This window comes from Gossypium arboreum, chromosome 3 (assembly GCF_025698485.1).
Source record: "Gossypium arboreum isolate Shixiya-1 chromosome 3, ASM2569848v2, whole genome shotgun sequence".
Classification (NCBI taxonomy): Eukaryota; Viridiplantae; Streptophyta; class Magnoliopsida; order Malvales; family Malvaceae; genus Gossypium; species Gossypium arboreum.
The window spans coordinates 65,270,668-65,283,073 of record NC_069072.1 but is presented as its reverse complement, the minus strand read 5'-3'; the positions used below and the strand labels follow the sequence as shown (position 1 = coordinate 65,283,073).

The window sequence follows — 12,406 nt, the reverse complement described above, 5'->3', positions numbered from 1 at the left end:
TGCTGTAAAAATTTCAGTTTATACACTTGTGAAAATTCCAGCAATGAGGTATGTTTGTATGTGCTTGAATTAGTTGAGTCCTTACAAGTAAGTATGCACTCAGTTGATAAACGAGCTACCGGCCTTTGGCTAAGTTGTTCTTTTGTGTATGAACATAAGGGTCGGTAATGTGAAATAAGTATGATTATGGGAATGTGCATTAATAAAGTGATTCATTTAGCCATGTGAATGTAATACGTTAGTCAAAGCTGATTCCATTGCTTGAGACTTACTAAGCATTAAAATGCTTACCCCGTTGCTTTAGCTCTCTGTTTTATAGGTTTCGCTCGTTAGCTATCGGATTCGGGATCAACGAAGTCGAAGTCATCCACACTATCAAAGCCCCCTTTTGGTACAATTTTGGTTGAGCTTTGAAATGGCATGTATAGGACTACCCTTTTGTTGCGTTTTAAGTACTTTTGTGATGTATGTGTGTACGACCATGCGAAAATGGCTCGTAAAAGTGGAGTATGGCATTAGACCATTTGTGCTTATGTATATATGTATGGTTTTATGATGTGACTACGGACTGAATGGAAGTGTGAGCAAATGATCAGCCATTGGAATGGCTAAAAATGATTATATGTGGACCTATGTATGACAAAACTCTAGTTGGTCCATAGAAACCACGAAATAGGTAAGGTTTACCTGAAAAACAGATGCTGACAGCAGCAGTGGTGTGGATTTGAAAAATCACTAAAAATTGTAGGAATGGAATTAAATAGTGAATAAATTATTTAAATGAACCTTGATGAATCTACTTTCATATGGAAGAAACGAAATGGTCATATGAAATATATGTTAAGAGATATTAAAGTTCTCGTGAAACAGGGGCAGAACGGTTTCTGGATCCCCTATTCCGACTTTAGAAATTCATTGTAAATTAACCAGAGATAATTAGGAGTCATTCCATATATGTATAGATTCCTCTCTGAGTCTAGTTTCTATAGAAACAAACGGCATCAGTATTGAAGCCCTGTACAGGGAGATATCTAATTCGTAACGCACGAAGGTCAGTGTAGTCGATCCCTACAACAGGGGAGACTTTAACTAATAAACTGTACTAATTGGCTTGACCAAAAATTCTAGAAAAAAATATGTAGATGGAAATATGAGTCTAGTTTCAGGGAAAAATTACAAAACAAATTTTCGAGCTTTGAAACTCAAGATATGATTTTTAAGGCGACACTGATGCAGTAACCAGCTTGTCTGAAAATTTCTAAATGGACTGTGAAGATAGTTAAACTAAGTTTGTGTGCACCTTGTGTTCGATTCCGGTAAAGGACTCGGATACGGGGTGTTACATAACATCCTATAAATCCACATATACCACATTTCTACATAAATTTTCTTTTACTTTTCCACTACTTCCATTCACAACATCAAAAGCACCATACTCTTAGCATTTACCTCTTCCTAACCATATGCCATCTAAGTACCCTTTTAGGTAGAAAATTAACATATGGGTTGTAATAAGACATTGGCTACTAACTAGATTTTCACAAGAAAAGAAAGAAGATGAATACTCCCTCTTCCTTCCTTATTTTATTCATCTTTTCTTTTTAATTCCTTTCTTTAATTTATTTTAATTGCTAACTAATAAAAGAATTGCATTGAAATTCAACCTAGTGGATGGGCATCATGGCTTGGCCGGCCACTACTTGGGCTTTTGGGCAATTTGACATGCAAACCCAAGTTTCCTCACTTTGTTATTATTTGGTCCTTACATATCCCCCTATCATATTTTCTTAAGTTCTCAACTAAGTCAATCACATGAAATTCACATTCATAAGTCTAAATTAAAACATCAAATTTTCACACATGCACTAATACACATAGAGGATATGCAACCAAATTTTTAAATAAATTTTGGGACTCGGTCTTGTGGCCTCGAAACCACATTCCGACTAGGGTCGAATTAGGACTGTCACAGTGTTTGTCAGGAATGGAGGTTGTGGAACAGCCATATTAGTTCGAATGTATTGCTTGAACCAATCATTCATCACGCTATAAAAAGCTTGTCTAGCTTCATCATTCGGATTACTAGCAATAGGTTGAGAGTCCGCCGGAGCTATCCCTTGTGCGGGAGCAGGCGCTACACTCTCAAGATCATCAGCTACCGCTCGGTCGAGATCGGGATCCATTACTATAAATAAACACATTTGCAAATGTCAGAAATCACCACACTATCAAATAATCACAAAATGGCATGTATAGCTAGACCCAAACGTATTACGGTAGTCCTAGAATCGACTAAACCGTAGCTCTGATACCAATTTAATTGTAACACCCCGTACCCGAGACCGTTACTAGAGTCGGACACGAGGGGTTCATAGACTAAATTCACTTATTTTCACAGTCCATTTTAAAAATTTCCAGACAGCTGACTAACTGCGTCACTGTCACCTTAAAAATCATATCTTGAGTTCCAAAACTCGAAAATCAGTTTCGTAATTTTTATCTAAAACTAGACTCATATATCAATCCACAAATTTTTTTCTAGAATTTTTGCTCAAGCCAATTAGTACATTTTATTAGTTAAATTCTCCCCTGTTACAGGGTTCGACTATTCTGACCTTCATGCATTACGACTTGGATATCTCCCTGTACAGGGCTTCAATACTGATTCTGTTTGTTTCTATAGAAACTAGACTCGAAAAGGAATCTATAAATATATGGCATGACTTCTAATTATCTCTGGTTAATTTATAATGAATTTCCAAAGTCAGATCAGGGGATCCAGAAATCACTCTGGCCCTGTTCCATGAAAACTTAAATATCTCTTAAAATCCAACTCATATGACCGTTTCGTTTCTTCCATATGAAATTAGATTCATCAAGGTTCGATTACATAATTTATTCACTATTTAACTCCATTCCTACTATTTTTAGAAATTTTTCAAATTCACACCACTGCTACTGTCAGCATCTGCCTTTAGGGTAGACTTTACCTATTACACAGTTTCCATGATTCAACTAACCCTTTAGCATATATAGCACAAAGTATGATCGTGATTAACCATTCCAATGGCCAATCATTGCCAAGCATATCCACACCTCTCAATAACCATATACATACAAAATGATTATAACATTATGCTCAAAAATATATATAAGCCATTTTCGCATGGCTATCCAAATTTATACAAAACCGAAGGGTACATGACCCACAACAAAAGGGGTAGTCTTATACATGCCATTTCAAAGTTCAACCAAAAGTGTACCAAAAGGGGGTTTGATAGTGTGGATGACTTGACTTGACAATCCCGAGTCCGATAGTGACGAACCAAAATCTATAAAACAGAGATTCAAAGAAACGGAGTAAGCATTTAATGCTTAGTAAGTTTCGAGCCATAAAATTTGACACAACTAAAGTGTAACATTCATATGGCTAAACAGATAATTTCATATGCACAAATTCTCAATATCATACTTACTTCACATTACCAACCCTTATATTCATACACAAAGATCAACTTAGCCAAAGGCCGGTAGCTCATTTATCGATCGAGCGAATACTATTTGTAAGGATCAACTAAATCAATGCATGTACGAGACATACCTCATTGCTGGGATTTTACGAGCATATTAATTGAAACTATTACAGCAAGGTCGCTCATTCCCAAGCCAAGTACCTTCGGATTTAACCGGATATAGCTACTCGCTCAATGCCTTGGGACATAGCCGGATATAGTAACTCGCACAAATGCTTTGGGACTTAGCCGGATATAGTATCTTGCACAAATGCCTTCGGACTTAGCCCGGATATAGTAACTCGCACAAATGCCTTCGGGACTTAGCCCGGAACTAGTCACTAGCGCAAATGCCTTCGGGACTTAGCCCGGTTATCATCCAAATATTCATGCACATATCAATAAATCATGACACATCTATATTTCATTTTCATAATTAGAGTTCAAACACAAGTCACGTATTAAGCAATCCCATTTTCGGCTCACTAGCCACATACAAACAGCATGGTTTAGTTTGCTTTATGACACGATCTCTATGCACATACGGCTACCCGTCATACGTATAGACTAATTAACTCAACATATAATTCAAGTAGAATCATCATATCACCGTATATTTGTTATGCTCATACATCATGACTTAATCAAATCATAAACTAAGTCTCATTGCTCGAAAACTTACCTCGGATGTTGTCAAACGATTTCGACGGCTATTCGATCACTTTTTCCTTTCCCTTATCCAACTTTGGTCCTTTAAGCTCTTGAGCTAATTCAAACAAATTTAGCTTATTAAAGTCTCATTATGCTAGCTTATGGCCGAATATGACAATGAATTTGATAGGTCATATGGCCACCTTTAGCTCAAATACAAAATGGTCATACGCATTTTTAATCACATTAAGCAATTTAATGCCATTAATCTAACATTTCCTCATGTGCAACTTTATGACCGAATACACATATCATTAACTCAATATCAATTAACTAAGCACTTAAACAAATTCTCTTTAACTATACACACATTCGGCCATGACAAAGACAATTTAGCAAACCTTAAATTCAACTTATAACAATATATATATATATATATATTCAATATTCAAAGCATTTAACATCACTCCACCATAATTTTTACATCATGGCCGAATGTTCCTTTGAACCATTTACCCTTACAAGGCATAACTTTCACCATCAAAACTAACAAGCTTATAATCCCATGACCGAAACCTCTAACAATACCAATTGAGAATACTTCATGGGTTTGAGGTAAAACCAAGAAAGAAACTCATAAATATCGAGATATAAGCACTAACATTGTTCATCTAGATTTAGCATGAAACAACATCCATCACCCTTATAATTACCATAGCCGAAAACCTTACTCATTCCAAAATCCAAATCTCAACTTGGGTCACAAAAATAACTTGATATCTCATCAACACCAAGCAAGAATGATACATCCATGGCCGAGTGTCATCTCCATCACATAGCAAGATTTAGACCATGGGCTAGGTAGAACTCAAGCTAACAACTAAAACATGCATGCATCTCATGAACATCATCAAACATACCTTAGTCTATCAAACCACCATAGCCGATTTCCTCAAAGCTCTTTTTTTTTTCTTTCTTCTATTCGGCCAAGAACAACATGAGAGCTTTTTTTTTTCTTTCTTTTCCTTTTTTTCATCATCATTTACCTTCCCATTATTAGTTTATTGCCCATACTCCTTATTTTATTTTTTTCTAACATAAACCATTATCACAACATGTTTTATGACATGTTTTTCCCATCACCCTTTGTCATGGCCGGCCACTAGTAATTAAATGAGGGAAATTGACATGCAAGTCCACCCCTTTGATTACATGCACTAATAGATCCTTATAGATTAACCTATCACATTTCAAAAGTGTCACACATAAGTCCTATTGACTAAATTCACATGCAATTTACTAAATCGAAGCTTAAAACTTTCACACATTCATAATCACATATTTTAGACAATAAATATCATATTCAAATAATTTGGTGACTCGGTTTAGCGGTCCCGAAACCGCTTTCCGACTAGGGTCACTTTAGGGCTGTCACAATATGGTTAAATTTTAGTGATTATTTGTTAATTTTATGAATTTCATGATGTGTTATTTCATATGTATTGATGATAAAATCGTGAATAATGTAAAAGCATGAAAATTGAATAAATGATCAAATTGAGCATTTCAGTTCAGTGACAAGATGAATTGAAAGAAAAGACCATGGTTGGACCATGGCAACAAGTGATCAGTGATAGCTTCAGCTACACTTATCTGATAAAGGAAAAGTGAAAGTGATAAGTCATAGCTTCGGCTACACTTATCTGATCAATGACAAATGACAAGTGAAAAGTGGTAGCTTCAGTTACCTGATCAGTGAAAAGTGGTAGCTTCGCTGCCGATCGATGAAAAGTGGTAGTTCCACTACGATCGGTGAAAAGTGGTAGCTCGGCCACGATCGATGAAAAATGGTAGCTCGGCTACGATCGATGAAAATGGTAGCTCGGCTACCGATTAGTGAATAGTGGTAGCTTGGCTACAAGTGACAAGTGACAAGTGATTTCCGTATAAGACCATATCTGGGATATGGCATCGGTGTGATATATGCTACTGTATAAGACCATATCTGGGATATGGCATCTGTGAGATATGTGATTCGTGTAAGACCATAGCTGAGCTATGGCATCGATATATGAATATATGTAAGACCATAGCTGGGCTATGGCATCATTATGTGAAGATGTGTAAGACCATAGTTGAACTATGGCATCGAGAAAAAAAAGTACTTAATTCCGTAAGACGTTCACTAATTTGACAAAGTTTGGTAAGTGTTACATGGAATTATGTGATACAAGGAAGTACGAGTTGATAAGATACGAGTATAGAACTTGGTTGATAAATGAATTCATTTGTGATTATATAATTGTTCATCTTGAATGTATTGTCCATATGTATTGATAATTCAAATATTTTAATGAATAAAATTCCGATATGGAATAAATTGAACACGAGACAAATAATTTTGAAATTGAACTCGGAATTCATGAAAATGACGGTTATTGATATATGGAGACATGAGACATTGATATATGAATATGGAAAATGTTTGATAAATATGTTTATTCATAATTATAGAATTATATACCTCATGTGTACTATTTGCATAAAGATGATATTTCAAATACTTTGGTTATTTAAGCTTAAATATGAAATAGTCTCAAATCAAGATAAGTTGTTATGAAAATATATTTAGATTACAGAGATATGGTTGATATATGTTGTATGATTACATTACGTGAAATTGTGTATATATATGATAAATTGAATGAGAATTAAGCCCATACACGTTTCTTGTTATTTATATGAAGTGTACGACCGACAAGGGTGATGAAGTTATAAACAGAGAGTTACACGGGTTGAAAACACGAGCGTATGACTCTCCAAAGTGTGAAAATTTTCTAAGTGTTGAAAAAGTTTCATATGTTTACGGTTTGGTCCCGAACCACCCTGAATGTATGTTTTGGGCCCTGTAGGCCCATATAAGGGATGTTAAACATATGTATGAAAGTTTTTAATTTAGAAGAAATTTTATGGCTAATTTTTTTTACATGATTGATCATATTAAGTTTGGTAATGCCTCCTACCCTATTCTAGGCTCGGAATACGGGTAGGGATTGTTACATCATGTGTGATCTCCTTCGCTTCACCCATGCCCATATGTAAGGTAGTGTAGGGTACACGGTCTCACACACACCCGTGTGTCCCGATTGTGTCTCGCACACAGTCGTGTCTCTTACCTGTGTAACTCATTGTCTTTAAATTAAAATTGAAAAATTAGCTCTAGTGCTCAAACGGCTTAAGACACGCCCGTGTGTCATGGCCGTTTGTGGTAGATGGCCATGTCATCTGGCCATGTAGACTATCTTAGGCCATGTAACAATCAAATTTTGGAAAAATTAAATCCCAAGACTCCCACAACCAAAGAGACGCCCGTGTGTCTAGGTTGAGTGACCTACACAGCCATGTTTTTACACCGTGTAACTCTCTGTCATTTGCTCCCTTATGCACACGGCCATGTTGCCAGGCCGTGTGACTCACTGTTAATTCCCTTATTGTGCACACAACCTGGGACATGCCCGTGTGTCTAGGCTGTGTGGGTCAAAAACACACATTTTTTTAAGAAATTAATTTTATTAGTATGCAATAAAATTAAAAGAATTAGCAGATTTTAAACACTTGGGTTGCCTCATATGAAGCACTTATTTATAGTCTAAGCTTGACTTACATTATGGGTCACGGTGGTTCGCGGAGCCGAAGCTCCTGTTTATTATTATTAAATATTCTACCAAGATAAGGTTTGAGTCGAGTACTATTTACCTTAAATGTGCCAAACTCAGGATGAGTTACCTCGACTATACCATAGGGAAAGACGTTCAGTACCATAAATGGGTTTGATCTGTTTACCTCAAGCTCTGAAGGGGCAATTGATGGATCCGTTTTTTCCAGTAGTACTTTGTCTCCGACCTTAAATTGGTTCATTCTATTCACATGCTCTTTATGGCATCACTTTGACTCTTCATCGTGTTTTTTCAGTTTCTCCTTGACATGTGTTCACCATTCATCTAGTTCATCAATTTGCACCATTCGTTTTTCATAAGTTATTCTATTTTTGTCACCTTGATTGAAACATGGCCCCATCATGCTTTCATGAGGAATTTCCTACATAGAAGGTTGAGCCACATGGTTACTGACATTCACAAAACATTTAAAATCATCTCGATCCCTAGAGACTCTCACAGAATCACGTACTTGGAGAATAATCTTCTCGTGACCTACATGAAGTACAAGTTCAATTGTACCAACATCGATAATAGTCCTAGCTGTTGCTAAAAAAGGGCGACCTAAAATCAAAGGTATGTCACTGCCCTCATCTATGTCTAACATAACAAAGTCAACAGGGAATATGAATTTGTCAATTTTTACAAGCACATCCTCAATAATACCCTTAGGATATCTAATAGTTCTATCCTCTGATTGAATACTCATCCTAGTTTGTTTGGGTTTCCCAAGACGTAGTTGTTTAAACATTGTATAGGGCATAACAATAATACTAGCCCCTAAATCAACCAAAGCATTATTGAAATTTAAACTACCAATAAGACAAGGAATAGTAAAACTGTCTAGATATTTTGGTTTGTTGGGTAGTTTATCTTAAAGAATGGCAGAGCAGATTGCATTAAGCTCCATAGCCGACGAGTCGTCTAACTTCCTTTTGTTTGCCAATAGCTCTTTTAAAAATTTAACATAATTTAGCATCTGCGAAAGAGCTTCAACAAACGGTAAGTTAATATGTAATTCTTTTAAGAGCTTGAGAAATTTACCAAATTGTCCATTTGTGTGGTCTCTCTTCGTCACACTAGGATATGGCACTGGAAGTGTATTTTTTTTTACATCTGGCATTTTCTCTTTCCTATCGTTCACAACCTTATCCTTGTTTACCACAATTTCTTGCATTGGTTCTTGTTCAAATTCAACTAACCCTTCTTCGTCTCGAATAATAATTGCATAAAGCTGCTCCCTTGGGTTAGTTTTAGTGTTGCTAGGCAAGCTACGTTGTGGTTGTTCCAAAATTATCTTACCAAACTGTCTTATTTGGTTTTCGAGTCCTTGAATTGATGCTTGCTGATTTTTTAGTGCTACCTCAGTGGTTTGAAAACTGGCTTTTGAAATCGAGATAAACTTTGTCAACATCTCCTCAAGGTTAGGCTTTTTCTCCTGCTGATAAGGTTGTTGGAAGCCTGGAGGTTATTTTGGTTTTTTATTTCCTTAACCACCCCAAGAGAAATTAAGATGGTTCCTCCAACCTGCATTATAGTTATTACTATAAAGGTTATTTTAAGGCCTAAAATTATTACCCATATAATTGACTTGCTTGTTCTCTATGCTAGGATTGAAGGGTAAACATTCTAGATTATTTATTCCACCTCCATTTGCATAACATTGCATTACTAGATGTACCTGCGTTGAAAGATATAAACCATTAATTTTCTTATTAAGCAATTCTACCTGGGTTGATAACATGGTGATTGCATCTAAATTAAAGACACCGGCTGCTTTCATTAGCTTTGTCCTCATGACTTGCCACTGATAATTATTCAGTGCAATCTCTTCAAAAAATCCATAAGCTACTTCGGGTGTTTTATTGTTTAATGTACCACCGGCTGCTGCGTCAATCAACTATCTAGTTGAGGGATTCAAACCGTTATAAAAGATTTGAACTTGTAACCGTAAAGGTAACCCATGATGAGGGCACCTTCTCAATAAGTCCTTGTATCTCTCCCATTCATCATATAAAGTCTCTAAATCGATCTGCACAAGGGAAGAGATATCATTCCTGAACTTGGCTATCTTAGCCAGTGAGAAATACTTCAGTAAGAATTTTCTGTTCATTTGAGCCCATGTAGTGATGGAACCTCGTGGTAAAGAATTTAACCACTATTTTGCTTTGTTCCTCAATGAGAATGGAAACAACAGTAAAGAATGGTGTTATTAGTGACGCTATTAATCTTGAAAGTGTCGTAAATTTCCAGAAAATTAGCCAAATGAGTATTTAGGTCTTCATCTTGCAAACCATCTAACTGAACATAGTGTTGTACCATCTGAATTGTGTTCGGGTTCAAATCGAAATTATTTGCAGCAATGGTGGGTCGCACAATACTCGGGCTTGGCATAATCATACAAAGTACGAGGAATAAGAGCTACAACAACTACAAGAGAATGTAGCTGAATAATTTGATTATCACCCATATCTTCAATAATAATGATGTCCTATTGTTCTCTACTATATTTTGCCAGCTCTGCCTTCTTTTCTACGATTTCTGCAAGTAGTACTTTCAATCTCGCTATCAAAAAGTAATGGTCCTGACGGGTTTCTTCTAGTCATAAACCAAAAGAACCTACCAGAAGCAAATGAAAAGAAAAAAAAATTAGAATGTAAAAATTAAACTAAAAACAAAAATATAATAAAAATAAAAAATGGCTAAGTTAATAAAAACAAAGTGTTCCTAATATTTTAGTCCCTGACAATGGCGCCAAAAACTTGATGTGTCTCACGTGACTAACTAAAAAATACGACTAAGGCAAATGCACGTATCAATAAATTGTATAGCTATGGTGAGTAGAGATATTGTATCCACGATGACTAAAAGTATTTGTAATTAATGTTTTTCTATTATTTAGCTGACAATTTGGAGTGATGGGTTTTAAACTAAAATTACTAAATTAATTTACTAAGAACTCAATGAAGAATGAAATAGGAAAATAATCGAAAGATAACCAATGAGAGAGACAATACCTAGGAAACAATCCATCTAGACTTCACTTATTATTATGAATCTGAATTAAACAATTTATTCACTTGGTATCTTAATCTGTAGAAATCCTTAAAGTATGTTAATATCTCTTTCGAGAGTAAGAGCAACTAACTCTAGGTTGATTAATTGAAATCTCTTTCTAATTAAAACCCCTATCGTCACATCAACTTGATCTATGGATTCCCTTATTAGATTTGACTCTAATCTGATAGATTTATGTCATCCTATTTCTAGGATTGCATGCAACTCCACTCAATTATGCCTCTTAAACAAAGACTTTTCCTTCACTGAATTAAGCACATTAAACATGAATTAATATCCTGGAAATATTAAAACAAGATATAAGCACACATAATTTAAAACAAAAATCAAGTATTTATCGTGTAAAAACATAAATTAAATAATAGAGTTCATTATAGGTTTCATCTGTAACAGCCCGATTTAGGGCCTAATCGGAATAGTGGTCTCGGGACCACAAAGCTAAAGTTTGAGAAATTATTTTATTATTATTTTAGAGTCATAGCATGTTTATATTAGTACATGAAAATTTTGGTAAGTTAATTTTGACGATTATGAGCCCAATTGCGAAAATGGACTAAATCGCATAAAGTATAAAAGTCCTAAATTGATAGATAAAGGTGTGATTTTGTTAGATAACCAAAATTAAGGGTCTTTAAAGGGCAATTAGACCCTATTATAATATCATAGTCGGCCATGAGACAAGGGAAAACAATTAGTCAATGTGTTAGGTTTTGATGACATGAGCAACTTGAATAAAATAAAGAAAAGTTGTCATCTCTCTTTTCTTCTCTTATACACCATCGAAATTATCAGACATTGTTGGGGTTTAAGAGCTTCAAAATTTTCAGCAACTTTGAGCCCTCTCAAGTAAGTAATGTTGATAGTTTCACTTGATGATTTTTACATTTTTGAGACCTTTAAAGGATGGGCTTTCAAATGAGGGGTGTATCTTGCAAAATGATTAAGAGTTTAGGGTTTTTCCATGAATAGAATTGTGATGTTTTCTGAGTTTTTATGGAAGAAAATGAGTCTTGGTTGTCTTATAAATAACTTTTGAGAAAGGTGTTAGTATGAAAACACCTAAAAAGACTATTTTGCATAGGTTGCAAAATAGGTGTTAAGTGTGTGAAATAGTGAGATTTTAGAGTTGCTATAAGAGTAAAAAGAGCTCGGATAAGCTTGAAATACGAAGAAATTCGATGAAAAATTAATTTTCGAATATAGGGGAAAATGGTCTTTTTGCCAAAGTCTAGGGGCAAAATGGTCATTTTACCAAAGATGTGAATTTTCGATTTCTTAATTCTATTTAGTGATTAAATGAGTGTATTTTTCTATTACAGATTAACAATTTTCAAATCTGACCCTAGACTGGGGAAAGGCCAAGCGAGTAGATTAATTTACGAGTCGTCTATATTTTGTAATCCGAGGTAAGTTGCATGTAAATAAAACAACTACATTTCTACTATGTAT

General features: G+C 35.2%; 1 non-coding gene across 1 annotated transcript; it reads left to right on the top strand.

Moving 5' to 3' along the window:
• The first annotated feature begins 9,837 nt into the window (after positions 1-9,837).
• On the top strand, positions 9,838-9,944 carry LOC128290937 (small nucleolar RNA R71). Its single transcript, XR_008280716.1, has one exon. It is a non-coding gene; the product is annotated as a small nucleolar RNA R71 (small nucleolar RNA).
• Positions 9,945-12,406: the final 2,462 nt, after the last annotated feature.